Source organism: Linepithema humile, chromosome 6 (genome assembly GCF_040581485.1).
Source record: "Linepithema humile isolate Giens D197 chromosome 6, Lhum_UNIL_v1.0, whole genome shotgun sequence".
Lineage (NCBI taxonomy): Eukaryota > Metazoa > Arthropoda > Insecta > Hymenoptera > Formicidae > Linepithema > Linepithema humile.
This window is the reverse complement of record NC_090133.1, coordinates 7,484,434-7,511,102: the sequence shown is the minus strand read 5'-3', so window position 1 is coordinate 7,511,102 and position 26,669 is coordinate 7,484,434. Positions and strand designations below refer to the sequence as shown.

The 26,669-nt window shown below is 42.3% G+C and overlaps 1 protein-coding gene across 1 annotated transcript in view; it reads right to left on the bottom strand.

The window, feature by feature from the left end:
- The window catches only part of LOC105678231 (uncharacterized), an 82,669-nt gene that overhangs the window by 47,571 nt on the left and 8,429 nt on the right, over nucleotides 1-26,669 (bottom strand). The window lies entirely within an intron of this gene.

Genomic DNA, 26,669 nt, shown 5'->3' with positions numbered 1-26,669 from the left:
TGTAGAAGAAAGCATACAAAAATTTTTAAGATTTAAATACCAAAAGAAAAGAAAAGTACGAATACCGCCGTGTAGATATGTTAATTATTTCAACAAATTATGTTTATATTATCTGTGCATATGTTCGGTCTAAACTTGAATCTTTAGTAAATAATGTATCAATATTACTTATAAAGTATTACAAACATAGTATGTAGGAGATTGTATAATTTTATTAATTCAATGTTCTGCTTATTTAAGAATTCCTCGATCTCATGATAGATGTTGTCTTAAAGAATTATAAGCACGTAAAAGATTATTGTTTCATCATGTATTATTTCATCATTTTAATATTAATCTTATTTAAAAATATCTCGATTACGAATTTAATGTTATCTTTAAAATAATTCAAGTATGTAGCAGATTGCATTTTATCATTTTAATGTTATAATAATTATATATAAAATATTCTCAAGTATGAAATTAATGTTGTATCTAAAATATTATCAGTAGGAAATTGTACCATTTTATTATTTTAATGTTATTTTGTTTATTCCAAAATTTCTCGAATCTTTTGCGAAGTTATTGTTTACGTGATAAATTGGACTTTTAGCATAAGATTGCACGTGGAAACAACACATATTTGAAAATTCTCATATAATCGTTTAAGTATAATTCGCGTTTGATGATGTATTCACACAGATACGTATAGCATGTAATAATAATTGTTACATTTATAATATATATACATGAAAAAACAATATATATAGAAATATCATGTTTTATTTAAGTTATACAAATAATCATTACGCTCCCAAAAATTGAAAGAAAAAGATACGTTTAATTTTGGTCAAGTTGAATAAGCAGTATTAAAGCGATTTATTCTTGCTTTATAACAGTGCTCGGAATTAGTTGAACTTTTCGACCAATTTTTGTGGTCAATATATTTCATTATAAAAATTTATATTTGTTACTTTTTTATTTAACTAAATATTTTCTATGTTATTAAGACGGAAAAATGTTTTTTACCCACAAACAATAAAAAGATAGTAAATTGTAGCAAATTTGAAATATTAATTATTCGTTTTATTTCAATACAAATACTAAAATACTAAATCTTAGTTTAAATCTAAGACGTGAAAACTGTAGTCATGATATAATTAGCAACAGAATACTAGAATATGAAAATCAAACCAATAATTTGGTGTATATTGCGCTGGGGAATAAAAGAAATGACGATAACAATGGTGGCGTATCTAAAATATAAATGAGATAAAGAAATAGGCATGTAAGTATCTATATTTCTGCAATGAATGCAATGAATTGCAATATTATGTATATTGTTTTATATATCAATAAATTAGAAGAATACTTATATTTTATCAATGTAGTCATTGTTATAGATCATAGTATTAATTATGAGCAATAAGCTCCATTAATTTCTTGTACATTATTTCTCAAAACGTTATTTATCTGTGTAACGAACACACTGTAATGCTTCTCTCTCCCCCTCTTCCCCCCTCTCTCTCTCTCTCTCTCTCTCTCTCGCCCCCTCTCTGCCTCCTTCTATCTCCTTACTCGGATAAGCCCTCCCGCAATATGATACCGCGATACTCAAAGTCGTAATTTCGGAATATCCTTCCGCTTATTATATGCAGTTTAACTGGATTCTCAATACTTCGACCGTTAATTCACCCATCAATAACTTCGATCTTTCGTGCGATCGTTGATACATCCTGTTAATATTTCATTGCATGAATACCGTAATCCTCGATAAAATTTAAAATTTAAATTAATTCAAACAATAAATGATTCAACATGCAATTTCCTCTCCTAGAATCTTATTCTTAATTCTATTATCTTTTTAAAGACGTCAGCTTTCATGAAGCAAACTTTAATTTAGCACCTAATATCGACTAAATTAACTTAAGCAACTCGGCATATCATTTAATAGCCCAAGATATAAATGCACGAATACGTGGGTGAATCACGTACCTCTTTCCTCGAAGCGCATGCAAATGAATTCAATCTCTCGCCGTCGTACCGTTAGAATGCGCCACATCGAATGAAAATCACGCGTAGTATTTCACTTTCGAGGAAGTCGTAAGAAGTCAAGTTTCTATGTAACATGCGTTCAGGGTTTCGGGGTTAATCGAAACGGATAAAGACCTGAATAAATTTCGACTGCGATCAGCGAGGTCACTCTCTCGTTTACATTATTCGGATCGAGTAACGCAAATTTCGCCTTCGGACGAAAGTGCGGCCGTTGAAACGAATTCCTAACGATACGTCGACATCACGATGACTCTCGAATATTTAATTTCCTCAAAATGTCGACGACAGGTTAAAAAAATAATTTTGTTCGACATATTTTCTGTTCCTTTCTTTCTTTGTAAATAAATAAAAAACTAATAAAACTATAAGAGCAATTTGGTGAACTTTTAATGTTCTATTTCCTTTTGTTACACCAACAGTTCTGACGTGCATTTCAATTTCCGTTAAAATAATAAGATGTGCATCATATCGAACTCACAAGCATTTCCGTTTCATATTCAAATGACAGTGGCGGAAATTCGCGGACACCTGTCGCGTCTGTTTCAGTCAACCTGTTGCGCATTGCTATCGGTAATTGTCCGTGGAGAACTGACCCGGTTCTCTCGGCCACCGATAATCGCATGCCGACGACACGGGGCGGTGACACGCTACGAGACCGCTCCTACATCTCCTCATTTATCATTCTCTAGGACACACGGCGCATAATAACGAGGATAAGTGGAGTAGCGTAGCATACACGGCGAGCGGAAGCCGTAGAAATTTGCGGACGAACTTTCTTCCAATCCACGATATGACTGGCGAGTGAATTCTAATATGAGAAATTTCTCTCCGAGTCGAGGCTTGTCGAGTCTGTTAAAGATTTTTCGCAGTAACAGCACAACTTTGGCATTTGAGAAATAATAAATAAAAGGGTAGAGAAGATAAACACTTCCGACATCAACCGAAAATGATTTAAAGAACGGCACGACCTTAGTGACTTCTTAAAATCTCACACGGCGTGTATTCGCATGCAACGTCCAGCATTGAGGAAGATTTTTGCCCGCGAATGATTTAGTCAATCGGCGGTGTCGCGAAGATTTTTCCAGATTCTGCAGCGTGCGGGCGCGATATACTGCAGTTGCGGCTGCAGTTCATAACTCATTCTCTCGGGCTGCGCGATCGCGTCGACCTAGCCGCGGGAGGAAGCCGCGTTTTTTCCGCGGCGACTTTTTTGACGCCGCTGTAAGCGCGAAAGCGGGAATCTCACCGTGCATTCCCGGCAATGCGTCATTGTCGTCGGACGTTACGAGCGCGAAGCGTTATCTCCACGCGTGAAGCGCGAGGGCGCACACGCATCTTTATTTCTATTAAAATCGTTATAAATCAGTCTCCCCCGGCTAGAATCAGCCGGGCGCAACGCAACGCAGCATTCCCGATGCTATGTCACTGTCACGCGACATTACGATCCCGATATGTCCCGCCGCCGTACAATGCGTTGCATTACTATGTTGCACCGTCGAGGTTGCGCCTTCGAGATTGCGACTCGCGCGCGAACAGCGGCGATCGTGCCTACCGAGTGCACCGCGGCTCGCGCATATCGCCGGAATTAACTAATCGCGTGGCCGATCTCCCCGAGATTGCCGCGGCAAGAATCGCCGTGATTTGTGCGAAACTCTCGTTAGCAGGCTATTCTTGCGATTTTTACGCGATCGGCTTCAACCGGCCGTCTGAATAGCGTCCGTGACAGACGTGCCTATCTTGAGGACTTACCGGACCTATCTTGGCGACTTGTTCCCGGACCTGTTCCCGCGTAAAGATCCTTCTTATTACTAGCTTTAGCTATCGCGATAGAAGGATACTTGGATCGCGCGATTCGCGATGCGCTTGTGTAATGCAACATCGTTTATGTAAAGGACATTTTCGCAGCTCTTTCCAACTGAAAACTTTCTTTCATGCTGCTCGATGACGCGAGAGTCATTCCGCGAGATCTCTCTGGGCATGTGAAAGGCATGAACAATATCACGCCTTGACGAACCTTAACAGCGACAAACACCTTATATTTGTTACTTGCAAAGAAAAAGTTCGCACGGTTGGTTGAATTGTACGATGTTACGTAAATATTACACTATCAATTTTCACCGTTTTACAATTACGCTTCATTAAGAAATTAATGTTCCCTCTACGTTCGACACAACCTCTCGCTTCTTTTTTCTGAGCAGCTTTCGCAATTTTAAACACCGCCAACGCCCAATGTAATGTAATTTTTCGTTAAATTTATCATAGCTCGGAAATTACGTACAACTCTTAAATAACACGCGCTTACGCGAGTGATCCTCTCTACGAACATACTAATTCCACTTTAATGGTTAACCTTCCTTTTTTAGTTTTCGTAATTTATGTTCATTTCACGCTCATTTCATGCTCATACACACAGCTCATCATTTCAAACTTATACTCTCATGCTCACACACATGCGCGCTTTTATACCTTTCATGTTACATATATTTTATGTATGTTGTAATTTTTTTTTCTGCGTACCCCAGAGACATGATCCGAGGCAGAATGAAATTACTGCTACATTACTCGAGCACCGAGAGTAGGCGTTTCGCCTTGCGACAGCGACTGAATTTCATACACCCGTGCCACAATGCACGGGCGGAAGCATCGGGTCCGTGTATACCCGGTGGCATTTCGTAACAAGAGTCCCACGGAATTATGGCAACGGCGGTCGGCACAATAGCGTCGCCATTCGATGGCAAAATCCTCTCGCGAGGAAAGATGAATATCTGATATGGGAATCTGCGTCGTGTGAATGCGGACGCTACGTGCGAGCGACAAAGGACGCCGTGCGTCTCGTAACAGCGGCGAACATTGTAGCTCGATGGAGATCGCGAAATTACAGGCGGCAAGACGCACAATTCCCCTTCCTCGGGTCGAACCGGGAAAAGGAATTTCTCATTCTCAAGCAAACGTCCGCCGTTTTCCGCCGATGAACGCGATAAGGATTGTCAATGACAGCGTACGGGCGCCCGTATTACTGCCCGTGAAAATTGAAAATACGGACAATATGTTGAAAGATTCAAAACTGATAAATGAAACAAAAAATTTATTAACGTACGGATGTTTTCTAAACAAAAATTTAATAAAAGTTACTATTTTTTTTTCATTTTATGTTTTTCACACTTGTTATTTACGTTGATTTTAAAGGATCTTAAGCTCCTTGAAGCATAATAAATCATTATTCCCCGCTCATTCTCGCGGAAATTCATAGAGCGACTTAATATTTTTGCGGCGACCGTTGTGCGGGAGTATGAGTGAAAATCTTATATAATTTCAGCGAGTGTCGTACAATTATGTGCATAGATCGTATCTCATGGGGGGATTAGACCGGGCAAAGTCGGGAACGACGCGATGCATCTCTCTCTCCTGGCGCGAGTTTCACTTTTGTTGCCTCCGGTGTTCACCGTTCGCGCGGGTAATTCCCTAACCCAGAAAAACAACGTAATCAGTTGTGAAACGCACGATATTCCGATCGTTGACGATCAGCTTTTCGAGGAACGATAATTAATCCTTTTCTTCTTGCCGGACGTCATCGCCGGGTCACCTTACGCGATAAAGCGACAAGAGTTCCACCAACGTGGACATCGCTTGCAAAACGACCCGGCTAATTTACGGCTAATTTACGCATCGATGCAACGAACATGATTGCGATGGTGCTCGCGCGGGAATAAGGCTGAGCAATCGACGGCCTTGTAATAGAAGATTAACTTAGCGGAACATTTTGTAAATCACAATCGCGAGATCTGTATTCACGAAATTCCATCTTGCGTAAATTTTTCCTCGTTGTTACTTTAATAGGCAGCCCGTGTAAAACTTGGGAGGAAATATTATTATGAATTTTGAGTGATACGATCACATATTGTGTACAACAATTTGTACGATTATTTCTTCATTAAAGAGAAAGAAGAAGTAAAAAAACATTCAGAAAGAGTATAAAATAGAATAGTACTAGACGAGAAATGTTTGGCAAGGCAATAAATAGAAAAAGAAAATATTGTACCGAGAGAATCGAACGGCTTACTTGCGGTTCCAATATTAAAACTGTATAAAACTCTGGACACTAACTTTGATTTTATCATAATTTTTTCGATGACTCAGCGTGAGAATGCGTTATCGGTCATTTTTGTGACTAGAACAGCGCAATGCTTTCACTGACAATTTCCATTTCGTCCCGGTCCGGTTACGAGGCAATCCCAAAGAGAAGAGAACCACGGGACTCTCACTTTCCGCGGCATCCAGGCCCGCGTCCTCCCACAGCAAGGACCAGATGACATAAGACCTCCTGCTCTCGGGAGTACGTCGTTCGCCCGCGGAGATTTATGAAGCTTTCTCTCTCGGCGGCGAATAGCAAATGGCCAGGCCTGTTCCCCTCGATTTGCTTTTATTCCGACGTCGATAATGCCCGGCGCGGCCGAAGCGCCGACTTATGCAAGGACGGGTCGTGTCGGCCGAGGAATCGTCGTCTCTCTTTCTCGGAGGGTAGCACCGCGAGGGACCCGTATATACGTATGTATGTATGTATGTATGCATATATATATATATATATATATATATATATATATATATATATATATATATATATATGCTACTATCGCGGCTTGTAGTACGACATGATACATGACACAGGCCGCGATAATAATCGTCGAAAGGTATGCCGAGAGAGAAAGAGAGAGAAGTCCTCGTCGACGTTTCGACGTCCGCCATGCGGCCTTCGCGCGGAGGCGGAGAGGAGACACATAAAAAAAAGGACACCCCCGAGTGTAATGCCTATCGTCCCGCTCATCGCAATCTGCGCGCTGGATAACCCGATGACCGTGTAATATTTATTGACAGCCGTGTTTCCGCTCGCATTTCTCTCTTTGCCGGTGCCGTCCCTCTCTACATCCGGCGAATAACGTCGGAAAATTGTAGCTTAAACAATATTAGAAATGTCATGACAATTTCCATTTTACGTAACTTTAAATTCGAATATGATATTGCAGACGCGGATGTGAACGTGCTATTGTTCGTGTTGCGTTATCCGAATCGTATTATAAGCGATACGTCTTGAATTTTCTTTCGTCACGGATCATTGTCTCGCGGACTTATTATCCGGTCACTCACCGCATAACTCACACGGTTCTCCGAATTTTTCGCCATCCATTCGCAGCGAACTTGTCGACGCCTCCGGTCGTTTGATTGAATCGACAACCATGCTGTACTTCGATATGCCGTACGAATTTACGTCGTCGATGTGTATTTACGCGCCGGTACCGGTAAAACGAGTTAATAAATTCGTGCGGGTCCATATAGAGTCGATGTGTCAGGACCATATGGACTCCGCTCGCGCAATCTTTACGCTCCGATGATTCTGCAGTGATCGTCAATACGTTATCAATACATTCATTGTTATTCTTCGCCTCGAGGCGGCTATATCGAAATTAATAAAACTTCAACTTTGGCCTCATCACCACGAGGTCCCGTAAGCCATACAATCACAATCACATGCACGTTACGCGTTTGTAACATTCGATTATGCAGAAAATTTAAAAGAAATTTGGATTCCTGCATATCTGACGCAACGTGTGTGATAAAAACGTGTTGTGAAGCATTTACGTTTACATTTACATTTAAATTTGACTCTTAATTCCGGTAAGAATTTCCTAAAAAGAAAACAGGAAGAGAGAAACAAAATTCTTATTATATCGGTCGTTACTCTCTCTCTGAATCGTACGTTAACATTTTTAGCGTGGGAATGAGTTTCTTTTTAAAATTCACACAGAATCGTTGACTAAAAAAATTCTGATACTAATAAATATATTTACGCGGTGCAGAGCAAGCAGCATGTGGTCTACCCGTTTAAAGATATTATCAATTCAAAGTTCTCAAATGTGCCTTTATGAATAGCATATTCATGTTCAAATACTGTGGTTAATGATCTTCTATCAGGAGACGGAAATATGCGTTTAAAAAATAAATATTTGAATCTGTACTTTATAAAATTTAACAAAATCAAATTATGTTAAGGACGAAATAAAAAATTCATTAATTTTCTTACTATATTATAAATTGAGAATTACACGGTCCATTATGGAGGTAAATGCAGAACACGTATGTGAACCTTAAATTTTAAAAAGGCAATGTGAGAAGAATCAGTTAAGAGTGGCAATACGAAGAAAGTTTAACGCGAGTGTCTTATTGTTTACTTGTCAAACGTCGTCGGGTGAACAACCTGTTTCCAACTTGGTCCGACTGGTTTTTACGGGACCGAAGCGGTTCAATATATTCAGATGAGTTTGGACCGACCCTGAAAAAGCCAGGGGTCATCGAACTACTGTACGCGAACGATGGCACAAAGATATATTTTCAAGACTGAGCATCATCATATATCTTGCTGGAGCGACTTTTAATTAACAAAATTCACTAAAACTCTCCTTCTATTTACAGAATAACTGCACGTTTCCTGTTTTAATGATATTATGCATAGATTTATGAATAGAATTCACATTATTTCGTACTTATACGCCGAAAATTTACTTATACTTTTCAGAATTAAAAATGCAATAATTTTTTTCGAAACAACAACCATGATTAATCGAAGTGGTCGCCGTTCAAAGTCACGACGGCGAATATTTTCACGAACTGCGAGATATCTCGCGCGAGTTTGCCGAAGAGCGAGCGCGCGGGCACTCGGCGAAAGGCCGCGCTTTAAAAAGCCCGAGGAATCGTGGCTGGGAGTCTACTCGCGTGTATTTAATAGCGCGGGGTAATCTGATGAGCCGTACAAAGTGCACTTAGGCTCGCTCGCGGACCAACAGGTGGGTAACGATAGTGCCGGGGGTGAGTGATTAAGCGGCGCGACCTTCGGGCCAGCCCAGATGTAAATCAAGTTAATCTGCCCGCGATACCGAAAGCCACTCCGACTAATTATCTACGAGAGGTAGAGTACCGATGACTGGATATGCGCTTCGGCGAGATGAAGCGAGTGAGGAAAGAAAAAGAAGAGGGACTGAGAGAGAGAGCAGGAAGTGCAGTCGTAAGAGAGCAAAAGGAGGACGAAGAGAAAGGGATGCTGATGAGAGAGAAAGGGAGAAAGAGTGCGAACACACGGCGATACTAAATGGCTTAACGATTCCGTAAGGCTACCACTATTTGTCTACTTAAATCACGCTAATCCATTTGTGATCCTGCAAACGGTAGCCGCCGTCCGAGAACAGATCCGCGGATCCCCTCGAAGACTCGTTAAGAGCATTCCGCGGGCGGACCAGCCGCGGAGATTCACTCTTATCCAGCGGGCAGCAACCTAGGATACAATCGAGCTGACATACGGTAGCTCCGGTATACCGCGATCTCGCGCGGTGTCGTCGTCATTTGTCCGCATTGTGTTACGAGCATGTGTTACGTCTACCTGAAGAGATGTGCGCGCTCGGGATAAGAGATAGTTACCGCGTACTATGATCGCGGCATTCAAACGGATAAGCGTCATTCTTTCCGCGTGAAAAATGTTAATCCTAGAGCTCGACTCTGCGCAATGCCAACGTAATCTCGACTCTGGTATCATATACAATCCCGCACAATTTCAAAGTATTACTATCATGTCATTTGTAAACATTTGTAGTAAAATGATACAATGGAACAGCACGGTAATCATATTGCTATTATTTCATATTCAGAAATATTTTCATTTCGCGCAATCATAGGCTCAAACGTAGAATATAATTAATATCAAGATAAAATTATGGTAAGATATACTTTTCACGAAAATTCTCATTGGGACGAAAAATTATCCAAGTTTTTACAAACTTGTTATTCTTATAATCAATCCAGATCCCTTAATGACGCACGTTAATCGCATCATCGCGATTTAAAAATATCAAATCTTGTTTCCCGTGGTCTTCCGATGACTCACACGGATTACGAGTTTACGATATTACATCGCGTCGTGCGATTCGCTACGCAATCGGCGATACGTTACGCGATTTCTGAATTGCCCGCCGGAGAACGCAATACGCCGATCATTTGTCGTGCTTATATCAGTACACGGCATTCGTGAAAAGCCGAGTGCTATGTCACGACGGCGTCGGCTGGCCGTTCTGAATTGTTGTCGGCGCGGAATTTCTACTCACGAACAAGAGGATAGAGCGTGACGTAGTGCGGCGCTCAGAGTTGAAAGCAGTGGCGGATTTAATAATAATCGGTCTAAACGATCGCTTAGAATCCCAATTCCCTGAATCGTTCCGTGTAGCCACTGCTGTTTCCAAAAACTCGTATCATTAATTAGTGTGGTTGTATGGTGAATAATAATTTGCAAATTAACCAACAGGTAAGGTGAGCTATCTTATTTTCAAGACTGCAAGATTCCTAAGAAGAAGAGGTCTAAATATAGCAACGCTTAGGGCTCTAAGAGCTGTAAATCCACCACTGGCTCAAGGCAGGGAGCGCGGCGCGTACATACTTGCTCGGGACGACGGGGCGAGTTGCATCGCGCGGGACAATAGCTATATGTCAGGCGACATGAGTTACCGACCGGCTCGGCGAACATGAAACCAACCCCTGTACACGGTGCGCGATACCGGTCCGGCGTCGCTGTCACGGCGCGCCGAGAGAAGGCAAGGACGTGGGACGTAGGGAAGGCGCGCGAGGCGGCAGGAGCGAAAGCGAGAGTTTGAGATATTTGGGAATGCGCGCTTATCAGCGTATAACTCGGCCGCGGTCAGTCAATCTGATAATCGGAGGCGTTTCTCGCTCGCTCTACGCGTCCGCCGCCGCCGTCGAGCCCCGGGCTCGAGCCCTGGATGATGGTCTCTCCTCTCCGCGATCTCTCGCGCGCGGCCGGTCCGCTGAGGCCGGAGCCGGTTTCGCGCATTGCTACCGTACTAAAATATTGTTCGCCGTGGGTGGCTTTATGGGCCTCGCCGATCTAAGACCCCTTCCGATTCCTTTCCTTGTCAGATACAAACTTATTGATAGTTGCAGTCTTCAGCCGGTATCCGTCTGGTATGTCGCGGCTACTATCGCGGTGAGCGCGGGCGGTTCAAAAAAGTACGACAAAGAAAACCAGGCGAGAAAAAAAGAAAAGAAAAAAAAAAAGAGTGAACGAAGCTGAAGTGGCGGAGGAGAAAGGCAGTGTTATATCGCGCCGCGCGCTGGAACGAAACTGAATTTATGCCCCGCCGGTCGTGGCACCCGCTCGTCCTTCGAACCTACCATGCGGCTGCACTTCACGCGAAGCCGACAAACGTATTGATCCATTAAGATTCGTCCTTCGCATCGGTGCATCCAACGTTCCGCGATTTCTTGGTGCGCAATCGATATCGCTCGAACCTACACGCGTGAAAATCGATACTGAATACCGTAGCCGATGAAGTCGGAGATTTTACGTACTCGTGCAACAAAGCTAATTATTTCAGGCTCTCTCTAATTCCGATCTCCAAATAATCGATTACAAGATCCTTGATAAATTCTCCCAAGTAGGCTGTAATCATTCAAGAACGATACTCGTGCAAAATTCAGAGTTTCTTGCGACAAATAAAGATACCACTGGATTATAAATACGTCGACATGTTAATCGAAGAGCACGCGATCTCTAAATACGTAGGGAGATACGATCTAAGCTTCTAACTTTATTTCGAAAACGCTCATAAGTCACGGTTCGTACTTATCCGTTTCGCGTGGCCGACGTGCGGTTTGATGAGCAAGCCGGAGAATTTGCATAACGCGCAGAGAGGGGCAACTAGATCGGAACGCGTAAGTACCATCGGGGATAAATGCCTCGGCCACGGCCGCACTCCGCCGCTTGATTATGCCTTTGGGCGAATGATGTATGGCACCAATTTCATTCGGAGCGGACATACCCTCGAGGTGTGAACGAGCCTAACGGGCGACGCGACGGCCGGCCTTGCGCGCGTAAACGCGCCCGGGCGTTTATTATGCGCGCCGATCCGGCGGACGCCCACAAATTCCGCGATCAGTGGCGCGACTCGTTTCACGAGCGTGTAATATCGCGTAATGGCGATTAATCGCGGATCCCTGAAAGACGTCGGCGATAAGAATCGGCGATAATAATCGCCACCTGCCGCGTGCCCCTTTTAATCACGGTGCCCCGGCCAGCGCGGCGCAACTGTCGGCTTCGCACCCGAATATTTATATATCAGCCTCCGGTTTTTTTCCTGACGCGCCGTGTATTATTTTAAGACACGTGTCGAGTCGCGATAAATCTGATCCGTTTATCAATTAACGTGCGCACGGTCAACGTAATCGCGATCTCTCCCGTGGGCGGGTTAATTGGAGGAGAAGTTCTGTTGGCGCAACGAGCGGGCGAATAATTACAGTGTCTGGCCGCGAGGAATGTTGCGTCTGCGAATCTGTATTAATGAACAATGTATTCGTCGCAAGGACGACTATCAATTTACAAATGAATGAATAAATAATGCAATTATCTTAGGGACCGTGCGCATGCGATTTTAAATAAACTATTATACGACGCGCGGCAGGCTCGAGAGGAGACGCGAACGATCGCCAAGTGACAGTCCCTTCGACATGATTGAAGACGAAAAACTTCTTTTATCCGACGTCCCGGTCGATGATGAACGACCGCGCGGGTTTAGGCAAAAGGAATATAGGTCCCCGGCGCGAAGGCAGGCAAGGTGCGCGATTTTTGCGGCTACGCCCGTATTTTCGCGACGGGTAATTTATGGCCGACCATTATGTGATGGCACGATAGAGTTTCTTAAATAATTTATACGCTACACGCCCGTTTTGTTCGTTTACCGTGAGCCCGATGTATGCGTCGGGCTCCGTAGTGCATGCGCATTCTAGGAAATCGCTTTTTTCTCAATCCTTCGATTAATCGGCTTCGTGACCCAACCTTGTGCACGGATACGATGCGGTGAAACGAGGTGAAGTTCCGAAGACTTGCTATACACTTCATCCTTAAAGTAAATACGCCTTGAGAAGAAGATGGATTTTATTTCATTCGCTAGTTATTTTCAATCAAATATACTTGCGTGAAAAATTAGCATTATTCTACAACTATTCGAAAATATTAAATTATTTCTCTGAGGGATGCTCTTGAAAAATTAACACTTCTCCACCACACTGATTAATTATGTTTCCTGCTCTGTCTATATGACAGATTGGATTGCAATTTAGAAAAGTACATCGAATCGCCAGCCCAGAATTATTTAAGGCAGACTATAGCATTGCAAACTCAGGCTAAAAGAATTAAATTTATTACCTTGCTGAAAGTGTCTGGCTATTCGATAAAAGATAATCGGCGGTTTATCTGGCGCAATTCATCATTTCGAAAGGAGGTGGTTCCGGAGTATTTTTTCCTGATGCTTGCGGATCAATTATTGTCCCCGTCGGTCGGTTTTCGAGCTCTCGACATCGTGATAATCTTCAAAAATTATTGCCCGTTAAAATCTTGAACTGAGATCTCGCATAACTCCGAAACGGATGTGCGGGGCGTTTTGCGCGCGCGCGCGCGCGTTCTGCCGCCGAGGGAACATTATTAAATATCATCGTTCGGCAAAGTTTAAGTCCCTTCGTGGCGAACCGGCAATTAACTTTTTCAATTAGACACAGTCCCAACGTTCTTACTGGGCGTGGATTGTGGCTGTAGATGGGCGCTCAATGCAATACAGGGCGTCCCAAAATCACCGTGCTTAAATTAATATTGCATCTCAATGCTTAAGCGATAATAATCTTCAATTAGATGCAATCTTAAGTTTAAAATCTACAGCTTTTTGAAAGTTAAACTTGTGGACTACAAATCACATATAACAACATGTACCTTTTACTCACATAATATCTTATAATCTTTAAATATATTTTTTAAGCTTATTATAAAGACACTCAAACTAGAGAAACAAAAATTAAGGAAAAAAGGAAAAATTTGACAAAATTTTCGTTAAATACCAATTCTGATAAATCATAAAATACAAAATAGAAAGAAATGGCGTCTGTTATCCTGGGACATCCTGTACATATACAGTCGCGCATACAGTCTGATGTACGCGTCGTGACGGGAAAGAGATGAAGGGAATACGAGAAATTCCCTCCCGAGCCGGGAGGAACGGGATATCTCTCGCGGTATCCTCGGATGTAATCAATTGGAGTTTTTGCCGGAGTGTGGCTGGCTTTGCTTTAACAGTAAACGCTGGCATCGCCATAACGGATCGCAGTTTTGCACAGCGCACGAGAACACGCGTTAGACGCGCAACTAAATGTATCTAAATCCGACTAAATAATAGGCAAACATTCTCTCGCGAGTAGTCATCATACGTTATCGCTGTTACGATAGTCATACAGCGAATTTAGCATCCATTAAATTTTATTTCTATGAGTTATAGAGCGAGTTTCTTATTTACCTCGTAAATTTGATACGTGTTATCGATAAACTTTCATTGCAATCGATAAATTTCTATCGAGTTTTCGTAAACTTATAGAGCGACTTCAAAAATGTCTTTGCAATACTTTTCTGAGTCGTTCACTTTCATCAGACGCAAAGGATTAATAATCAACATCCATTTCGCGCCAGCGTGTTTGCCATCGCTTACCAACGAGTCAATTAACCTTAATTACCGCGTAATCGATTTAATTATGCCTCGGTGGAACTCATTCGCGTATACGCTCTGCGCGCACAGGTATACCAATTACTTAACGCATCAAATAACGATAATTTAAAGTGCGACGTTGCCGCATAGTCGAAGATCTGTCCAGGCAATTTTACTGGACACTTAAGGAGGAATTTTACGAGTGGCTTGGACATCCTGCAAATGCTTTCAACTGTGGATCCCGTACATTTATAATTGTAGAAGTAAAATATCACATTTGCGAATGTTAGAAAACGAGACGGTTAGGTCGAGCGAGACATCGGCGTTTCAAAACATTAGCCGATATAAGGCAGTTGATAAACAATAAACGCCTCTCGATACGAAAGACGAGCTAAATGACTTAGCGAAAAACATGAGGCTGACCGCCGATGCGAGCCACGGAGACAGAGTTCTCGTTCGTCCGTCGGCTAGTGAACACATCCTTGTAATTATTCTAAAATATACTTATACTTTTATTAATTATTTCGCTGTCGTTTCTACCAAGTCCCTACAATTTTGGGGGCTCGTCCGGGATCTGACGTGAATTGACGTTGCGGGGGACGGTGAGCGATAGCGATAAAAAAAAAAAAAAAAATTACTGAAAACGATATCACAAAGACGGTGAATTTTCGACAAAAACGACGAGTTGAGTTGAGTTGTGACGACGAGTTGAGTTGAGTTGTGACGATATTTTTGACGAGAAGTAGCAAGTGAGAGATGGCGAGTGTGGAGAAAACCCCAAATGAGTTTACAGTCAGCGAATTAAAAGAAATACTGCGAGAGATGGGCCTATCAACAGGAGGTGTAAAAACTGAGCTGATAGCGAGAATTTTAGACAAGGATCCGACGGGCGAATGGATGTTGCGAGTACCGGGAGAAAGGGGAGAGAGACGAATTGAGAATTTTGAGAATACGAGCGAACAGAGTGCGAATACCGACGATTCCGAATATCTTCGACGGGAGATGGAACTTTGTCGAAGGGAGAAGGAAGTGATAGAGCGAGAGCTCTTGGTGGCACGACGAGAGATCGAACTGTTGAAGCGATCGCAAAACGCACGTATTGACGGGTGCGAGTCGGCAAGCGATACGGCAACTAGAAGTCCAATAATTGTAAATGAATCGGGTGCAATGAACGTGAGCGCGATTGCGGGCCTATTGGGATATTTTGAGGGTGACGGTAGCATGTTCGCGGCATGGGAAAACCGAGTAAGATCCCTGCGAAATGCATATAGATTGACAGATGATATGGCAAGAATTATGATTGGATCACGTCTGAAGGGCAAAGCGCAAGAATGGTTCCACTCGAATCCGAGTTATACAGAAATAACTATCGATGAACTTTTAGTCGAGTTGAAGAATATGTTCTTTCACGAACCGAGCAGAGTATACGCGAGAAGGCAATTCGAACAACGCGTGTGGCGAAGAGATGAGACCTTCAATGAGTACCTGCATCAAAAAGTGATAATGGGTAATCGGATCAAGATCGACGAAGTCGAGATGATCGAATACATAATCGAGGGGATTCCCGATCCGATGCTGCGAGATCAGGCGCGAGTTCAGCGACTTAAAACTAGAAGAGCATTATTGGAGGCGTTCGAGAGAATATCATTACGCGGAAGGAGTCAGCAGGGTCCGCAACGGAGTGCGAGGGAGCAACGGACGCAAGGAAGTAGCGAGGGGGAGAGACAGGATGGGACAAAAAGTGTAAGGCGATGTCATAATTGCGGGGCACAGGGTCATCATGCGATGGATTGCCCTTTCAAAGCAAAAGGTATGAAGTGCTTTAATTGCGGAGGATTCGGACACATTGCGGCAAGATGTCAGAGAAAGAACGTTAGCGAAGTTGAAAATATGTGTGATATTTCCAGACAGGATCGCCGTAAATATTATAAAAATGTAAAAATTGATAGTAAAAATCTAATCGCTTTGATCGACACGGGAAGTGATTTGTCGTTGATACGCGAAGAGCAGTATTTAAAATTAGGGTCGCCAAGCTTGACACGTCGAGAGATTATATTTCGCGGTATAGGCGCAGAAAATCATAAAACTATGGGCCAATTTAATGCGGAAATCGAGATTGACGACGAAAACTTTGCGATAAGCCTGTCAGTGGTGCCAAATGACTTGATGCGACACGATTTGCTCTTAGGAACCGATCTCCTTGACCAAGTAAATTTGTATGTTGAAGAAGGGAAAATTACGATGCGAAAACCGCGTTCGGAAATGCAAGCATCGGATAGTCTTCCGGAAATATTTAAAATAAATTGTATTAGCGAAGATAGCGATATCGATTTATCTCACGTGACTACCGAACATAGAGGCATTATAAAAGTTTTAATCGATAAGTATAATCCTAAAAAAAAAAAGCACGAGATAGAAATTAAAATGAATATAGATCTTAGAGATAATGAACCAGTAAAACAGAGAACTCGGCGCTTGTCACCTGGAGAGAAGGAACAGGTAAACGCGCACGTGAACGAGTGGCTGGCCAAGGGTATCATCCAACCATCGCTTTCGGAATACGCGAGTCCAGTGGTTTTAGTCAAAAAAAGACGGGGGAAACAAGGTTGTGTGTCGATTATAGGCAGTTAAACAAAAGGGTGATAAAAGATCGATACCCACTTCCGTTAATTGACGATCAATTGGACGCTCTTCAAGGAGCTACGGTATTTAGTACAATTGACTTGAAGAACGGATTTTTTCATGTTCCGGTGGAAAGGGAGAGCAGAAGGTATACCTCTTTTATAATTCCAGACGGTCAATATGAATTCCTTTACGTACCTTTCGGTTTATGTAACTCTCCGGCAATATTCCAGAAGTTCATAAATTGGGTATTTAGGGATTTGATTAGAGACGGCGTGGTTTTGACATACATGGACGATTTAATTATTCCGTCCACGGATTTTGAAATCGCGTTAGTAAATCTTGAGAAAACCTTGTGCGTTGCCGAAGACTTTGGATTAAATATCAACTGGAAAAAGTGTCAATTTCTACAGACTAAAATCGAATTTTTAGGTCATATTATTGAGAAAGGTACGGTGCGCCCTACCGAAAGTAAAACCGAAGCCGTGATAAAATTTCCGCAGCCGGAAAACGCGAAGCAAATACAGAGCTTTTTAGGTCTAACGGGATACTTCCGTAAATTTATTAAAGATTATGCGCTGGTTGCCAGACCTCTGAGTAATTTATTGAAAGCGGATACAAAATTTGAATTTGGTGTGAAAGAAAAAGAAGCTTTTGATCGATTAAAATTTATATTAAGTACTAAGCCGGTATTGAAATTATATAAACAAAAAGCAGAAACGGAATTACACACGGATGCCTCCATGTACGGTTACGGCGCTATATTATTTCAGAAATGTGACGACGATAATGCACTACATCCGATATATTATGCGAGCGGAAAAACGACCGATGCCGAGATGAAATACACGAGTTACGAATTGGAAACGTTAGCGATAATAAAGGCGCTGCGAAAATTTAGAATTTATTTATTAGGAATTACTTTTAAAATTGTTACTGATTGCCAGGCGTTCTCATTGACATTGAATAAGAAGGATCTCTGTGTTCGCGTCGCCAGATGGGCTTTGCTACTTGAAGAGTTCGATTATAGTATAGTACATCGCCCAGGCAAAAATATGATACATGTAGATGCGCTAAGCCGATATCCCCTTCCATGTAGTATGCTAATAGATGAGTCGGAAGAAAGCGTTATAGCCAGAATTCGAAAGGCTCAACGAGAGGATGCGAGCTTGCAAAATATTTACTTGCTAGCGGACACGCGACAATGCGACGGGTATGTTGTGAGAGGCGGACTACTGTTCAAAGAAAACGACGGCGATATACAATTGGTAGTGCCGAAATGCTTACAATCTCAAATAGCACGGCGTGTTCATGAAAATGGGCATTTTGCGGTCGAAAAAACAGAAGCGCTTATAAAACGAAATTATTGGTTTCCCAACATGCGTAAAACAATCGAAAAAATTATTCGAAATTGTGTGAATTGTATTTTAGCAAATAAGAAAGCAGGCAGGCTGGATGGTTATTTAAATCCTATACCTAAAGGTGATGTGCCTCTCGAAACTTATCATATTGATCATCTTGGGCCGCTTCCTTCAACTAAAAAAAGATATAGATATATTTTTGTAATCGTGGATGCATTTTCAAAGTTTGTGTGGTTGTTCGGGACGCGATCAACTAGCTCGGCAGAAGTTTTAGATAAATTGAATAAATTGGCCGTTATTTTTGGAAATCCAAAAAGAATTATCTCGGACAGGGGAACTGCTTTTACATCAAACGAGTTTCGTGAATATTGTCAAAAGGAAAACATTAAGCATGTACTTATTACCACGGGTATTCCGCGAGGAAACGGCCAAGTAGAAAGAATAAATCGAACCTTGATACCGATACTGACAAAATTGACAGCGCCTCGGCCGGAGGAATGGTATAAATATTTAGATCGAACGCAGCAATATCTAAATGCGGTAGCGAATCGAAGTACAAGTAAAACTCCATTTCAACTAATGTTCGGTACACATATGAGATTAAAAGACGATCCTGAGATAAAAGAATTGATCGAAGGCGAATGGGAAGCAATATTTCAAGAAAGTCGAGATGAGTTGAGAGAACAAGCGCGAAAATGTATAATACGTACACAAGAAGAAAATAAACGAACTTATGATAAGCGTCGGAAAGAAGCGAGACAGTACCGCGAAGATGATTTAGTAGCGATTAAAAGAACTCAATTAGGTCCAGGTTTGAAATGCGCCGCTAAATTTCTAGGGCCCTATCAAATAATTAAGGCATTGCGTAACGATAGATATGTGGTAAAGAAGATAGGTGATCACGAGGGACCATCCGAAACCTCGACGGCTGCCGATTGTATGAAGCCCTGGTTGGGAACAGTCGATTCTCTCGAGGATTCCGACAGCCAAGACGAAATCTGAGGTCAGATTACAGTGTCAGGACGGCCGAGTGTAGAAGTAAAATATCACATTTGCGAATGTTAGAAAACGAGACGGTTAGGTCGAGCGAGACATCGGCGTTTCAAAACATTAGCCGATATAAGGCAGTTGATAAACAATAAACGCCTCTCGATACGAAAGACGAGCTAAATGACTTAGCGAAAAACATGAGGCTGACCGCCGATGCGAGCCACGGAGACAGAGTTCTCGTTCGTCCGTCGGCTAGTGAACACATCCTTGTAATTATTCTAAAATATACTTATACTTTTATTAATTATTTCGCTGTCGTTTCTACCAAGTCCCTACATAATAATCTTAAAAGAAATTAATATAATATCTGCGCTTACTAATGAAAAGGAATTATGTTAGATTGCATCAAATAAAAAATTGCTAAAAGATGCGCTGAGTAACGAATGAAACATTTTAACATTGCCACTTTTAAAAAATAATTATATCTTCAAGTTCGATCGAAGATTAAAAAATATCTCAACTTCTAGCAAATGTTTCGATTTTCTCTCTTGCCTTGAAAAAATAGAATGCTCTGATTATTTAAGATAAACAAGTAGTGGGGAACTTCCTGTTACTCGGTATCCTTCACGGTCAATGCGCGTCTCGATCTCTCGATATGATTCTCTCCGTGATTCGCAGACATATCGTGCTGAATGCGTACGAAATTGCCAAATCGGCCGAACACGACGCGGACGCTTTTCCCCTTTCAGAACGAGCGACCGTCTTCATGAAAGTGGAAATCTCGGCTGTTCCACTTTCTAACAATTTATCTTCACTCGATATCGCGTACCCCCTCGCACGCTCGGTCGCGGACACGCCTTTAGCTCGCGCAATTTGCACTGTCGCATTGTGCATCGCCCTGTAACGTTATGGCCAGCTTTTCGCATCGCCTTCCTCTATTAGGAAAGTGTTTCCACTTCGACACGTGGCGTATGTTGCGCGCAGCTGGGCGTCGACGACATGACAACGGCATGCGGTATTGCTCAATCGAGAAATCACGTCGAGAAATCCCGCGACTTGGCCGAAGCGATTCGCGTTTGCATTTGCGACTCGCGTTATGCCGCGACGCGGCGTATTAATATGCAAATTCTACGCATTCCTTTTCGGAAACTTGGCGATTATACGGTACACTCCGCACCGGCTGTGGTCTTCTAAACGAGACGTTTATTTCGCGCATTATCCGCATATTGTTACCGATATTGGTATGCCGGTTGCCGAGGATCGCGAATATCCCGGCAGTACAGTTTAATCGGCGGCGATGCCGGCTTTTACTTACAACTTTATAAGATAATTACTATCTGCCATTCACTCTTCTCGCGCCGGTGATCGCGAGGCTTCGGCATTTTTGCGGCGGGGCCTGCCAACGTTTACGTGGATATTTGCAGTATTTTACCGACGAACGCGCGACGCATACGAGGTAATCGGCTGGATCTCCTCGCAGAGATTCGATCTACCTCGTTGGTTGATTCTTTGTTCAATTTGTTGGCTAATATACAGTTACGGTCGACGGGACTGACCGATGCGTTAAAGCTTTCCTCGTCATTCCGGAGAGGAAACTGTCGATCCGCGGATTCCGAATACTGTGGTCCGTCTGCCTTAATAACTATATCGTTGGCCTTGATCCAAACGAGCTTCCCCACCGATAATTGCTCGCTGCCGCCGGAAAGCGACGGCTGACGTCGCTTATATCCTGTACGCGAACATGAGAAAATGTGCAAATAGGTACACGTACGTATAAATATAATCTCGCGCGCTACAGACGAAACAATCCGCATGCAAAACGTCAATACGCCAATAAAATGTAACGAGAAGTCACTCGATTATCGCCAAGTACACGCGCGTCCCTTAACAAGCCGCGATCTATTTGGCTCACCGAGTTTCCCGGCGAAGTGTTCGTCGACGAAGAAGGTTGATGAAGTCGCTGACCCACGAGAACGCGTAGGGTCGTAGGTGAAGGCGGTTAGACAGTAATCGCGCCGCGTTCAATTATACTTCATTACTCTACGATCGACGTTGTGGTCTTCATCAGCATTTCGATCCGCGCTGCTTCTTCTAGTCGATGGTTAACGATGCCAACGACGGGCGTGACTCGATACGCTTCATCAAACCGTTTAAAAATCGTGTTAAAGTAATAAAGATACTTTTTCTATAAGCGATAATGATCCTTATTACGGCATATACAAACATGTAGCGTGGATATTAAAACGTTGTATAAAAAATAATATAATAAAAAGTATGTAAAGTAATATGTAAAATAATATTCTTACATAAGATACAAACGACAAAAAATATTGGAAAAATATTCGTACTTGTTGGAAACAAAAATATTATATATCCTGTAAAATGAGATATAAAAGTCGTCAAATAAATTGTACATTTTAAATTTCTTCCTCTTTTTAGGCGTATCGTTGTCCAACGCATCTGCAATACTTTCTCTGTCTATTTCAAGCCTATACTTAATTTTCTATAATATTTCATTTGATTAGCCGTAAAATCTTGAGGCGAGTCCGACAACGCCTCTCGTCACATCTGACGTATACATGCATCGGCGACGACGCAGGTGTCGGCGACTTAGCCAGTGGGGTGTGCGCGCTTGTAGACACCTATTAGAAGTCTAGGAAGTCGTTACGTCACCGAGTCGTAGGTCATTTCCATTATATCGGAATTTCGCCGGCGAGGCTGGTGCCGAGAACTGCGACGACCTTAACCGACGGATGGCTGATGCCGCACGCGCAGCACACAATGGTTATTAACCTCGGTCACGTCGCTCAAGGAATCTTATTAATAAGCGAGCGCCGTTGTCATCGTTATCGATTGTCTACCGTAAGATCTTACACGCTTGTTCGTTACACCGTGATGCTGCCACAATCGGGCACTTAAATCACCGGTGCGATCGTGTGTCACGGGTGAAAGTTGAAGCAGAGAATTGCTATGACATTGCTGCATTGCTGAGAAAGTTACGAACTTGCAATAAAATTTGAAATCGTTAAATTTTTTAAAAACAGTTGTCATAGCGTGAAAGTGTCGATTTGCAAGATTTAAATCGCGTTTCTCAAATTACGGAGAGGGGGGGGGGGGAAAGAAGGCTCTAACTGTTAAAAGATAATAAAACTTCTATCAAAATTTTTATAGACACATTTTATGCTTGTTAATTATGGAAGCAAGATCCAGAACGTGAATTTATTGTTCCTGGCATTACGGCGATATAAAATTGTGCGTAGTTTCACCTGTAATAAAAGCGGCAATTTGCATTTAGAAAGTAAACATCGTCGCATTTTGCCGTCTCATCAAAGTGACGAAGAAATTCAGGGTCCGGTGTATCCGACGGTGATTTAAGTGCTCGATGATTTCAATGCCAATGCCTTCGTGTCCTGTTTTCTCCTCGCGCTCGCCGTTTAACTAAATAAATAACCCTCGGACACAAGTGAATAATCTGTTTTGAACTTCAACTTATCTAATCTTGGGTAGCACAGAAAAAACAGCCGTCCAGGTAGTCACATTTAGCGAGGATAAGAACCATGTAGCGCACAAGAATGCATAAAATACTTCGGACTTTGCACTCTCTGGCGTACACGCGACCTTGAATCCTTCCGTTCGGGTTTCGGATACTCTACCGCATGATTGCGGCCTGCCTGCACGTTCCTCTCGATCTGATAAAAATGTTATGCATTCAACGCATGCTCGGCCATCGTCCGCCGTATTACCGGTGCGCGTTTAACTACAATCAGTGCTCCTATAAGAATTCAAATAATTGAAATTTTTCTCCACGGAGTGGGAGAAAACGGAACGACAAAAAATACTTTCTTCACATGTCCCAAATAAAATACAATTTTCTTTTCTTTCTAATAGCGCTGTTTCTAAATATTTTTGAATATAAAAGAAAAAATTGAAAAAACTTAGATAAGAGATAAAAGTAATATGTTATATGTTTTACGAAATATTAATATTTATATAATATATTTACCTGTCTTTTTTCATTTTATATAATTATAAAGGAATATTAAATAAAACAAAACACTATTATCTAGCTTGTGAATTGTTTTAGCTAAAGAATCAAAAATGAAGAACGGCCTTGACAAAACACGCTCGTGTGTCGACAGAAACAAAGTTTTTCGACGAATGATTTATCAAAGCCGAAAGATCAGGACAGGTAAGTTGCGAAGTGCAAGGTATATGGTACACGGTCAGGAATAGCGGAGTACTTCGCGGATAACGTTGCGTGAGCCTACTCGAACACGATGCCTTAACAGCGCAATTTATCAAACGCTCCTTTCATCTGAACCGTTCCACGTAGCAATTAATGTGTCCACCGCGGGAACATCGTATTTTAAAGCTTTATGGCATCGGCACGCCCATGCGAAATTCACTAGCCGCCGCTTACGTATCTCGGCCACCACTTTTTTCCGCGCGCCTCTAACGCGCCGAACCGGCGATTTATCAGCTGTCGCGGTGACAACGTCCAACAGAGACGAAACGAGGACCGAATAAGGGTCTAACAAGGTTTGATAAATGTGACCCAATCCTTGCTAGAAACGCGATTCATCCTCTGATGTGGTAACTTTTTTCGAGGCAAGAGAGAATCATTTTACGTACCATTTTTGCGCAATATAGTGAAATAATAAATATTTTGAAAATTTCATATTGTTGTAATATTATAAAATTATTGATCATCTTCAATTTCTTACGTTACAATAAAGTTATCGTTAAAGTGGTACCTTTTATAACCATAAGGAAACTGTTGTATATATTTATCATTGTATATATTATATATATCTATCATTGTATACTAATCTCCAACATTAGTCAAGATATAGTGATGATACATATGTGTGTCAGGAGTTTTGAAAAGGGTTAAAGGTGAATTACGCGATATTTTCTCATCGCCGACGCAATGATACCGACGCCGCTTCACGATAACTTCCGCGACGCTGAAGTACAACTTAAGTACGTTTATATAACTTTAATAAATCGATATCATATGAAGATCAAGCGCTCCTTTAATTTAGCAATTAGAAAAGTACGAAACATACTTTAAACATTAACACTGCAGTCGTTTAATGCTGATATGCGCTTGCATTAGAAGAAAAAGCGATTTTTGCCCATCCTTTTTTCTCCATAATAGCCATTTCCAGCCGAGACAATAAGAGAGAAGCGAATGCTTCTCAAATTTAGATCTAGTCGTTTGAATTTAATCAGTTTTTTAAATGTAACAGTTTAGTTACACTTAAAAATGCAGAATAAATTAGAAAAATTAACAGATACTTCTGCACAAAAAAATTATTCGGCAGAAAAAAGAATAAAAGTAAGTCATTGTTAAAGTTTTAAAAAATTTTATAAATCTTGAAAAAAAAATTAAAACCTTTTTGTGCTTAAGAATTTAATTTAGACATTTGTCTTTACGTCGAAGACTTGCATTTTTCGCATCGGGCTCGCATCAAGCTTTGCTTTTTTTATTCATTAACTTGCACAATAGATGCAAGATTGGGCGGCGTGCAGCACGGTGGATGCGCCTACGTCAAGTGTATTATCAATGGCGCACTTCCAATGAGAAAGGCACTCATTCCCGAGAATGCCGTCCCTTTTTTCTCCTCTCTTACCCCTTTGGCGAGTCTACAACTCACCAATTACCAAGTTTATTCGGTGGACGCGACAACTCCATGAAACCGAGACTTCACGACCGCACGCACCCACCACAATTACTTTAACTGCCGCTTTTACCCTCTCGCACGGGTCCCGCACGCATCGCACGCAACGGCCAGGCACACGTATCCGCGGTAAGACTTCTCGACTCTCCTTCTCCCTTTCATCAGAGAGTAACTTAATGCTGACGTAAATATATGCTTAAAGCGTCGTCGATGTCGTTTTTACTCGCATCCCGGGATCAACGTGATTATCATAAGTGCAACGCTTGCCAATGGCTTATAATGAACGGAAATTTGTATAGTCTGCAATATTCGGGAAACGATAAAAAAGCTCGATAGAAACAATTAAAATAGCTGATTTAATTAAAACGTCGGTTCCGCGGAAGTCACGCGATTAAAAGGCAGAAAAGGCATTCAGATAGCTTGGTGAAAAAATGAGATTAATTTCTATAACGTACGACTCAGACGCCATAAATAGCAATCGCTATTTCTTCTCACTACCCTTCTCTCACCGTGGCATCCGCGGCACAAAGAAATCTCTCCACTTCCAGAACACCCTCTATAATCACGTTTAATTACGACGGGAAAAAGTCCCGGTGAGAGCGAAGTAATCCGCTCCGTGCGTGGTCGGCCTCCGAGCGCGCAATCGTTGCTAAATTATATCTCCGCAATAAGTGAATCTGGATCGTCCTTTTTCACATTAATGCGAGTATCGCGAACACTCCTGCGCGAGCATGGAACGTAATAGAATCCGAGCCCCAGGCCGCCCTTTTCGTGCTCTTACGACCCTCGGCGAAACCAGTTTACCGCGATCCACGCACGAGGACGGAGGGAGAGAATGCGCTCGGTCAGATTAATCGAACGCAAACAATTTAGGCTTGCCCGTGCGATCGTTAGATCGCCGCCGGATCGAATCGACGACAACACGAAGGAGAATCGAAAGGCCGGACTTCTCGCGATCTCGACACGATGAAAACGAAGTAACTGCGAATACCGATCGTTTGTGCGATCGTTCGCGCGATCATTTGGCGTGTTCATTTCGCTCGCTCGAGCGTTCGTTTGTTTTTCTTTTTTTCCTCTCCGCCTCTTTGAAATCTATGTAAAAAGTATTCCGCGCTCGTGAAATAGCCGGAATTATGAGATACCGAACGATCTCGAATTGGTTGAGAGCGGACCACGCATGCATCGGCGTGGATCGAGCGTAGTAAGTTAAGTAAATAGAATGGAACTTTTCGCAAGTTAAATGCGCCAAGTTTGCCAGAATGTTGCGTGAATCACGCCGTTAAGTGGTCGCGTGGCCTCGCCTAACGACGGTATTTATATTCTCAACATGACGATGAGCGCTCGATGGCCTCCAATGTGGTAAATTTACGCGATTGATCGGAAAAATTAATGCAAATTGCGCG